Raw genomic sequence first — 11,987 nt, 5'->3', positions numbered from 1 at the left:
ACGACATAGCACAACTCACAACAGTAACAAATTCATATACGGAAACAATCGAAAATCTCAATAAACACAACAAGGAATTAACCGACAGCCTCGAACTTCTAGAAGTAGAAAACCTAACACTGACAAACAAGCTTGAACAATATCGAAAAGGACTACCGCTAACTGACTTAATACCATTATTATACACACTTATAACAACCGTTCACAAACAAAAAATGGAAAGCACATAAATATATTCACTTGTCATAGAGACAACAAAAAAACTAACAGGAAATGATCCTTCAAAGGACTCGGCACTCAAAACTTCATTTGAAAAGCTAGGCTGTTCAAACAAAAAACCAAAAGTCGCATTATCATCTACAAGCAATAAACAAGCCAACCTGACGGCTCTTCATTTCACACCAAGCCCTAACAACAACAAAAAAATAAAAATCAGAAAGATTTCTCTAAAAACCACAAGTAAATATGACACCAAATATGACGGACCATAATAATTTAAAAATCATCTCTATAAACATTAACGGTATTCAAAAGAAAATAGACACTCTCATTGACCTAATTGAAACATCAAAACCAGACCTTCTACTAATCCAAGAAACAAAACTTAACAAAAACAACAACCTCAAATTCTCACATCCAGACTATGACATCAACCAATTCAGACGCGAAAACATTCAAAACAATAATAACTCTCCAGGCGGAGGATTAATGACCTTAACCAAAAAAAGTCTACAAATAGTTGATGAACACGAAAAACTCCAAAACAGCAACGAATTTCTATCAACTAAAATAAAAACTAACAACAACAACTTCGAAATCATAAATTACTACAATCCTGATACAAAACTGATAGACTGCAACAATATAAATAATCTGTTCAAAAATAAAAATTCAATTATAATCGGAGATTTAAACGCAAAACACCCCGATTGGTACAACCTTCAATCCAATCCAGGCGGCACAGCCTTATACGACACAATCAACAACAATGTTACTGCCGTTGAGCAGTAGTTTTATTTAGATTAATTTTATGTTTCCTTTGTATCGTAACATTTGTATTATGTATAAACTAATTGGTTTATAATTATATTTTTGATATCTCATATGTATTAATTGTCTTAGGAATTGTATGTCCTTTGTGTATTGTTAGCGTTTGTAAGTCTCGTGGGAGCTATGTGTAAGTCTATTGTTTTATGTGTTATAAATGTTTGTGTGTAAAACTTGTGATCAAACTTATTGTCAGCTGCCTCAGTGTACGTTACGGTGTGAGGTGACAGTGTTTTTAGTAAGTAATATTTTGTACATATTTTTCTGTTTACCTTGCTTGTCAAGCCTTAAACTTGTACCTTTTCTTGAGTTACTATATTTTTTATGAGCTCGTTCTCAACTTTATATTTTTGTTTATTTCTAGCCGTTACTTTATTAGAAGAACGCGTTCGAAAACCAAATCAAACTAAATGTCTCTGTCCATGAGTTTGGCCATTAGCATTTATAGTAAAAACACTCACGTATATTGTACCGCCCGGACAGCATGAACCTTTGAAAGTGAATCGAACGTCAGCTTGCTTTAATGTCATATTGTTCTGACCAGAAGTAAAAATAGACAGAAGAGAAAGATGGCAATCGATCTAGTCAAGGATTACGTACAGGAGCGGAACACTCTACTAGACGTCATTTTCGAATCGATTGGATTTCTCAAGCGTGTTTATGGTAATACAAGTCAGAAGAGTAGCGACCTTGAGATCGACAGATTCGCGTATGATTATGAGAAGGAGAGACTTAGCGGTCTTCTACGTGACTTTGAAGGTTTGTCATCAAAGCATAGAAATGCATTTTCACTTTTGCCTAAACAATTAGAGCATGAACTTTGCTTGTCTCGTGAAATGGTCAAGACTGGCATTGAAACTATTAACCCAGCCCCCCAGAGGCTTCGTGTTGTGAAATTTGTCCGTGTTTTGAAAAGTATCAAGAATCTAGCTGTGGAAATAGTTCAACCGATTCGCGTAGAAAGGGTCATTGCAAAGCCTGTTCAAAATTTTTCATGTTCAGTTGTGAAGAGGACAATACCTCGTCATGTATCGCAATCACAATTTAACGAAGTTCAAGTTGTCGAGCCCATTCGCTATCAATGTGCATTGGAACTTGTTGAAAATGTTGTTTCACTTCTAGTTATTAAGCTTTCTCCTACCACAGTACAGCATGCGATTACTGAAGAAGTTCGAGTTGAGTCTGTGTCTGGTTTCAATTGTAGGAAAGATTTAGCTGATAGCGTCAAAGTTACTGAACTTCACGTTAAAGAAGATGAAAGGTGTATCTCATCTATATCTCTACCTGTCGACAACATTGCTAACACTGTAAGGAACGTTTGCATTTTCGACTCCAGGCTGAATTTATCTTATTGCAGACTGTTTATGAAATGTTTTTGGATGTATTTCATGTTTGCTGATTTTATGACAGTAAATTTATTTGATTTTGATTCATGGGATCATCGGAACAGCTTTAAAGCAGTTGTAGTTCGCGAAGGACTATGAAGATATTTTATACATTCCTAATTTTTGTGGTTAAGATGTTAATATCTTGACGGTGGGGTGTGTTACTGCCGTTGAGCAGTACTTTTATTTAGATTAATTTTATGTTTCCTTTGTATCGTAACATTTGTATTATGTATAAACTAATTGGTTTGTAATTATATTTTTCATATCTAATATGTATTAATCGTCTTATGAATTGTATGTCCTTTGTGTATTGTCAGTTTGTAAGTCTCGTAGGAGCTATGTGTAAGTCTATTGTTTTATGTGTTATAAATGTTTGTGTGTAAAACTTGTGATCAAACTTATTGTAAGCTGTCTCAGTGTACGTTACGGTATGAGGTGACAGTGTTTTTAGTAAGTAATATTTTGTACATATTTTTCTGTTTCCTTGCTGTCAGCCTTTAAACTGTACCTTTTCTCGAGTTACTATATTTTTAATGAGCTCGTTTCAACTTTATATTTGTTTTTCTAACGTACTTTATTGAAAGAAGCGCTTGGAACCAATCACCCTATTGTCTCTGTCCATGTTGGCCATTGGCATTATAAACAACGACCTTGTTCAGCGAGCACTCAGATTACATATAAATACCCGGCACATGCCTTGAAAACACCATTGACATAGAAGTATGGATCCATACAAATGCCATTTCCCAGTGGCAAACAAGAAATCGGTAGTGATAACACACCTGTTTCATTCACAGTAACACTTAAAAATTAAATCGAAAAAATCTACATCAATACCAAAATAAAATTATACAACAAAGTGAACTGGGCAAATACTAACAATCTACTAGCACAAAAATTTCAAAGGCACCCAACTACCATCAACGAGATAGACAACACTATAGATAAGCTAGAAAAAATATAAAAAACCAACCAAGCAATTCCGGAAATGACAGTTAATAGAAAACCATGGTATAAGCAAAGATATCAGGACGACTTAAAGCATAAAAGGAAACTCCAAACAGAAATAAAAGATACGAAGCCCTTAACAAAAACTGAAATCGACCGACTCAACTAAAAAGCCAAAAAGATATTAAATAAAACGAGTCAAGATTTACAAACAAAAATATAGACCAAGCAAATTCCAACGATTCCAAAGAAAGTAAAAAACAAAAAAATCTACAACCCCACAACTAAAACAGATACAACCAAAAAAAAAACGAAATTGCAGAGCTTTTTAAAATCAGTCAAGAAGAAATTTTCTTAGGTAATGAATTGGTAATGATAATGAGAATTTTAGCCAAAACCTTCAACCTACTGATCATTTCGAACTGAAAAAATATCAACAATAATAAAAAACCTCAAAAATAAAAAAGCTCCAGGGATAGACAATATACAAAACGTCATAATCGAATACGTTGAACCAAGTCAACATCCTAAAAAATATATTCAATTCATGTTATGAAATCGGTTATTTTCCAAAAAGATGGAAGGAAGGCAAAGTTATTATGCTATATAAAAATAAAGGGAAAAAACGACACAAAAAACTACCGACCTATTACCCTCCTAAATCAATTTGGAAAAATTTTTGAAAAATCTATTGAACAAAAAATCAGAAAGTGGGCTGAAGAAAATAATAGAATCAACCCAGAACAATCAGGATTTAGGAAAAAAGATCAACAAACGATCAGATATTCTTATTGACCCAACAAATCTTCGAAGCCTTTAATCGGAAAAGTGGTATAGATTCATTGATTTTGAGAAATGCTTTGATGAAATATGGAAAATAGGCCTCTTATATAAACTCAAAAAATGCAAATATCCCCAAAAAGGTTTCTACATGACAGATGGATATTCATAACAATTGAAAACGAAAAATCAAACAAATTTTATCCAAAAGAAGGCCTACCTCAGGGTAGCTGTTTATGCCCTTTACTATTTGCGCTTTTCGCAACTGACATTCCAACCAACCTAAAAATCTATCTCTCGCAATTCGCAGATGACCTCGCAATTTACGCCAAACGCTCAAATCAAAATTATGGACAAAATAAACTTCTTCAAAATCTACTCGATTCAATCATAAAATGGTGTGAGAAATGGAAAATGAAAATAAATGTAGGCAAAACCAACCAAATTACATTCACCAAAATTCCCGTTGAAATTGAAAGAGATTACACCATCAACAACAATAAACTAAAAAAAGTCAACGAAATTTATTTCCTGGGTATCACATTCGACAAACAACTTTCTTTCAACTCTCACAAAAAAACTATTATAAACAAAACAAATGAATGCAGACACTCATTACACAAACTAAACAACCTACCAAAAAATATTGAACAAAAAAGAAAAAGAAAAATTTACCTCACAACCGGCAGAAGTATTTTAGAANGAGAATTACTTTCAGCGCTGTCTTGAAAATAGGTTTTTTCATGAATAGGGGTATTCTTATGAAAATAGGTTCCTCAGAACAAGGTCGTTGCTCAGAAAGAGGGAAAAAGTGGTAAACAAAAGAATTAAACAATGCGCTCTTAATCATTTTAACAGCACTCCTTCGCAAAGCCTTTATCAGCAAGGGGGTTTTTTTGTTCATCTTGTTATTATTTTTTGTTTTTTTTATAAGAACAATAAAAAATATATATTTCTTATCTAAAAAGCTTAACCGAGCTCTTGTGAGAAGTGAAATGTGGGGCAGTTGACGTGATGTCAACTCAAAGCTGAATCACGGGGGAAATAAAATATTCTAATTAGAAGGGGGTGTTGGGTTGGAGATTGCTGGGGACAACTACTACATTTTTAATTTTGCATGGCGTGATTTGGACTTTCTTACGTGATGGCTGATTCGAAATTATTTTTGGCGTGATGGCGTTATCAGCATTTCTGCTTAATGTTATGTTCATCATAATGGAAAAAAACAAACTGTCGCAAGCTTTTATTAATCGTAACAGTGCAGCGTAGTATACTTTTTGAAAAAGCAACGAGTCAAAAATCGGTAAAGAATTTTTTGATGACATACATAAATTAATTTAATTTGTTTTTCTTTTGAGAACTTGAGAGTTTTTATAATATCTTTCAGAAGTTTGGATTGTTAATGGGTAAGTCCGGTAGATAACAGGCAACTAACCGCTTAACAAATTAAATCTACTTTTGCAGCGTTTTTTGGGTTAGTTTTGGTCCTTTTCTGTTTTAAACTGGCAATCGGAAAGATCCGGGAATGAGAAAGTTTAAGCATCCTACGGTAATGTTTAAAAACCTTGCGCTTGCGAACACGAGGCTTTCGTTTCGTGCGTAACCCTTTTTACAATTGATTTAAGGAGGGGCGTTGAAAAGAAGGGGTGATTATTCGAAGTAATACCGTATGTCATTTCCTTTGACATATACGGATATATGCGTATATTTAGTTCAATAAAAATGCTCCGACTCTATAAGTGAAGCAAGATCTTTACATACTTACAATTTTCTATATTATCAAAAAAAAGTTTAGAAAAATGTTATATAATATTCAATTTACACGAAACGGATGGAGGTATATATTTTTTTACTTAAAAAAGTCATGACGAGGATAGCAACCTTCTATATGCCGATCAGCGGGTCTCTATCAGAGTTTTAGAGTTTAACCTGATGCAACAACAAAATAAGCATGTTTCGACTAAGTGAATAAGGTCGTACAACAAGAAACAGGAAATATTCTTCATAAATCACCAATTGCAATTTGAAACACAACAAAACATAATAAAGTTGGAGATGATAAATGAATTGACATCTGATGCATTTAAGAGAGCATTTGAGAGCATACAACGCACTAAAACAGGTGAAATATTTGAGGTAAACAAAACAAAAAGCCAAACCGAAAACAGTGAAAGTCAAAAAAAAAGATAAAGTGTAAAAAAACTATTGTTACGGGTCCATCTACCCCAAAAATAAAACCAAAAGAAAAATTTTCATCGCAATAACAAGAACTAATCACTTTCACTTTCAAGTCTATGCATATACTCGGGTGTTCGAGCCATTTCTCGATCAAGAGCGCACCATTTACAGTAACCAATTTCCTTCTCCATCCATTCAGGAGGAGTAATTGAAACAGATCCTGATTTTGGGTGACGAAAATAACCCGACTGTGACTTGTACGAATTACCACAAGAAAGACACATACCTATGTCAAATCCTGTATAGTAATACTTTTGCTTTGTTTCTTCATCCCAGAGATAAGCGTCGAAATCTTTGTCTAAGAACCTCTGCTGAACAACGGTTCGAAACGGATGATTATCTACGATGTGACACCATCTCTTGCAGACAAGGGCAAGGGTGGTATGCATGGATTCTTTCTCGTGACAAAGGTCAACGAAAATCTTTCTTAAAGTTTCTACAGGTAGCTCGTTTATCATAGACCCATCAGGGTTATAGCACAAATCCCAAATCACATTGTCAATATTCTCAACAAACATTTCTTCTTCAAGACAAGAGGGATGAAAAAATTTAAAGCATTTGCTGCATTTTTTCAAGTGAGCAAGATCAAACTCTGGCTGCAAGCATTTACAATGCAAACGTACTTTCCAATCACAATTGGTCTTGATTTCTGAAGATGTTTTATCGCTCAAAAGAATCGCACTCTCAATGCCTCTTCCTGTTTCCAAGAAAGTGACAAATGAGCTTAGGAGTTGATCAGGCTTGAAAATACATTCACTTGGATCTTGGTCGGTACACAAAAGATGTGCAATACATAGCGAATATACAGCACTAAGTTCTGCTGTGTCAGCCTGCGGAACATCTATCACCTCAAAATTGATAACCTCACCCGGATATTTTATCAATTTGCGTATTTCTTTTACAAACGAAAATGGATACATAATCGGCCCCTTTTCAGTCACCTCTGATGTAGAACGAAATGGATCGAAAATAAAGATTTTGTCAGTAGGATCTTTCTTCCCGACAATCACGGGAAAGCTACTACTGACAACTAGCCATTGACTAGGATAGACATTCACTATCTGCACAAATCCTTCATCGGGTCCGTAAAAGCCATTTTTCATTCCAACTGATTGAAGATCCGTATATCGAGGTGTCTTAATAAGACCCCCAATAAGGTTCATCAGTTCATGAGAAAAGGCACCACCCGAAAGAATACGACATTTATCTCGTTCATATAAAATAACTTGCATTAATTTGCATTCAGTTTCAACCCAGACATCATCAGGTCTTTTGGAATACTTTGCCGTACGCCTGCGTTTTGTAATTCGATCATCTATTTCGTAATGCAAATTTGTGCTTATAAAAATGTAGGAACCTCTGTTCATGAAGATGAGAAAAGTAATGATATTAATGCAAATTTGTGCTTATAAAAATGTAGGAACCTCTGTTCATGAAGATGCCAAAAGTAATGATATTAATGCAAATTTGTGCTTATAAATATGTAGGAACCTCTGTTCATGAAGATCAGAAAAGAAACGATATTAATGCAAATTTGTGCTTATAAAAATGTAGGAACCTCTTTTCATGAAGATCAGAAAAGTAATGATATTAATGCAAATTTGTGCTTATAAAAAAGTAGGAACCTCTATTCATGAAGATGAGAAAAGTAATGATATTAATGCAAATTTGTGCTTATAAAAATGTAGGAACCTCTATTCATGAAGATGAGAAAAGTAATGATATTAATACAAATTTGTGCTTATAAAAATGTAGGAACCCTGTTCTGTTCATGAGAGAAAAAGTAATGATATTAATGCAAATTTGTGCTTATAAAAATGTAGGAACCTCTATTCATGAAGATCAGAAAAGTAACGATATTAATGCAAATTTGTGCTTATAAAAATGTAGGATCCTCTGTTCATGAAGATGAGAAAAGTAACGATATTAATGCAAATTCGTGCTTACAAATATGTAGGAACCTCTGTTCATGAAGATGAGAAAAGTAATGATATTAATGCAAATTTGTGCTTATAAAAATGTAGGAACCTCTATTCATGAAGATGAGAAAAGTAATGATATTAATGCAAATTTGTGCTTATAAAAATGTAGGAACCTCTGTTCATGAAGATGAGAAAAGTAATGATATTAATGCAAATTTGTGCTTATAAAAATGTAGGAACCTCTATTCATGAAGATCAGAAAAGTAATGATATTAATGCAAATTTGTGCTTATAAAAATGTAGGAACCTCTATTCATGAAGATCAGAAAAGTAATGATATTAATGCAAATTTGTGCTTATGAAAATGTAGGAACCTCTATTCATGAAGATGAGAAAAGTAATGATATTAATGCAAATTTATGCTTTTAAAAATGTAGGAACCTCTATTCATGAAGATCAGAAAAGTAACGATATTAATGCAAATTCGTGCTTACAAATATGTAGGATCCTCTGTTCATGAAGATGAGAAAAGTAATGATATTAATGCAAATTTGTGCTTATAAAAATGTAGGAACCTCTATTCATGAAGATCAGAAAAGTAATGATATTAATGCAAATTTGTGCTTATGAAAATGTAGGAACCTCTATTCATGAAGATGAGAAAAGTAATGATATTAATGCAAATTTGTGCTTATAAAAATGTAGGAACCTCTATTCATGAAGATCAGAAAAGTATGATATTAATGCAAATTTGTGCTTATAAAAATGTAGGAACCTCTATTCATGAAGATGAGAAAAGTAATGATATTAATACAAATTTGTGCTTATAAAAATGTAGGAACCTCTATTCATGAAGATGAGAAAAGTAATGATATTAATGCAAATTTGTGCTTACAAATATGTAGGATCCTCTGTTCATGAAGATCAGAAAAGTAATGATATTAATGCAAATTTGTGCTTACAAATATGTAGGATCCTCTGTTCATGAAGATCAGAAAAGTAATGATATTAATGCAAATTCGTGCTTACAAATATGTAGGATCCTCTGTTCATGAAGATGAGAAAAGTAACGATATTAATGCAAATTTGTGCTTATAAAAATGTAGGAACCCCTATTCATGAAGATGAGAAAAGTAATGATATTAATGCAAATTTGTGCTTATAAAAATGTAGGAACCTCTATTCATGAAGATGAGAAAAGTAATGATATTAATGCAAATTTGTGCTTATGAAAATGTAGGAACCTCTATTCATGAAGATGAGAAAAGTAATGATATTAATGCAAATTTGTGCTTTTAAATATGTAGGAACCTCTGTTCATGAAGATGAGAAAAGTAACGATATTAATGCAAATTTGTGCTTATAAAAATGTAGGAACCTCTATTCATGAAGATCAGAAAAGTAACGATATTAATGCAAATTTGTGCTTATAAAAATGTAGGAACCTCTATTCATGAAGATGAGAAAAGTAATGATATTAATGCAAATTCGTGCTTATCAAAAAGTTAGAACCTCTGTTCATGAAGATCAGAAAAGTAACGATATTAATGCAAATTTGTGCTTATAAAAATGTAGGAACCTCTGTTCATGAAGATGCCAAAAGTAATGATATTAATGCAAATTTGTGCTTATAAATATGTAGGAACCTCTGTTCATGAAGATCAGAAAAGTAACGATATTAATGCAAATTTGTGTAAAAAATGTAGGAACCTCTTTTCATGAAGATCAGAAAAGTAATGATATTAATGCAAATTTGTGCTTATAAAAATGTAGGAACCTCTATTCATGAAGATGAGAAAAGTAATGATATTAATGCAAATTTGTGCTTATAAAAATGTAGGAACCTCTGTTCATGAAGATGAGAAAAGTAATGATATTAATGCAAATTTGTGCTTATAAAAATGTAGGAACCTCTATTCATGAAGATCAGAAAAGTAACGATATTAATGCAAATTCGTGCTTACAAATATGTAGGAACCTCTGTTCATGAAGATGAGAAAAGTAATGATATTAATGCAAATTTGTGCTTATAAAAATGTAGGAACCTCTATTCATGAAGATGAGAAAAGTAATGATATTAATGCAAATTTATGCTTATAAAAATGTAGGAACCTCTGTTCATGAAGATGAGAAAAGTAATGATATTAATGCAAATTTGTGCTTATAAAAATGTAGGAACCTCTATTCATGAAGATCAGAAAAGTAATGATATTAATGCAAATTTGTGCTTATGAAAATGTAGGAACCTCTATTCATGAAGATGAGAAAAGTAACGATATTAATGCAAATTTGTGCTTATAAAAATGTAGGAACCTCTATTCATGAAGATCAGAAAAGTAACGATATTAATGCAAATTCGTGCTTACAAATATGTAGGATCCTCTGTTCATGAAGATGAGAAAAGTAATGATATTAATGCAAATTTGTGCTTATAAAAATGTAGGAACCTCTATTCATGAAGATCAGAAAAGTAATGATATTAATGCAAATTTGTGCTTATGAAAATGTAGGAACCTCTATTCATGAAGATGAGAAAAGTAATGATATTAATGCAAATTTTTGCTTATAAAAATGTAGGAACCTCTATTCATGAAGATCAGAAAAGTAATGATATTAATGCAAATTTGTGCTTATAAAAATGTAGGAACCTCTATTCATGAAGATGAGAAAAGTAATGATATTAATACAAATTTGTGCTTATAAAAATGTAGGAACCTCTATTCATGAAGATGAGAAAAGTAATGATATTAATGCAAATTTGTGCTTACAAATATGTAGGATCCTCTGTTCATGAAGATCAGAAAGTAATGATATTAATGCAAATTTGTGCTTACAAATATGTAGGATCCTCTGTTCATGAAGATCAGAAAAGTAATGATATTAATGCAAATTGTGCTTACAAATATGTAGGATCCTCTGTTCATGAAGATGAGAAAAGTAACGATATTAATGCAAATTTGTGCTTATAAAAATGTAGGAACCCCTTCATGAAGATGAGAAAGTAATGATATTAATGCAAATTTGTGCTTATAAAAGTATAGGACCTCTGTTCATGAAGATGAGAAAAGTAATGATATTAATGCAAATTTGTGCTTATGAAAATGTAGGAACCTCTATTCATGAAGATGAGAAAAGTAAATGATATTAATGCAAATTTGTGCTTTTAATATGTAGGAACCTCTGTTCATGAAGATGAGAAAAGTAACGATATTAATGCAAATTTGTGCTTATAAAATGTAGGAACCTCTATTCCTGAAGATCAGAAAAGTAAACGATATTAATGCAAATTTGTGCTTATAAACATGTAGGAACCTCTATTCATGAAGATGAGAAAGTAATGATATTAATGCAAATTCTTGCTTATCAAAAAGTTAGAACCTCTGTTCATGAAGATCAGAAAAGTAACGATTTAATGCAAATTTGTGCTTATAAAAAATGTAGGAAACTCTATTCATGAAGATCAGAAAAGTAATGATATTAATGCAAATTTGTGCTTATAAAAATTTAGGAACCTCTATTCATGAAGATGAGAAAAGTAATGATATTAATGCAAATTTGTGCTTATAAAAATGTAGGCACCTCTGTTCATGAAGATGAGAAAAAGTAATGATATTAATGCAAATTTGTGCTTATAAAAATGTAGGATCCTCTATTCATGAAGATG

The sequence above is a fragment of the Clytia hemisphaerica genome, unplaced genomic scaffold, assembly GCF_902728285.1.
Source record: "Clytia hemisphaerica strain Z4C2 unplaced genomic scaffold, Clytia hemisphaerica genome assembly, whole genome shotgun sequence".
Classification (NCBI taxonomy): domain Eukaryota; kingdom Metazoa; phylum Cnidaria; class Hydrozoa; order Leptothecata; family Clytiidae; genus Clytia; species Clytia hemisphaerica.
Note: the sequence above shows the minus strand (reverse complement) of the source record.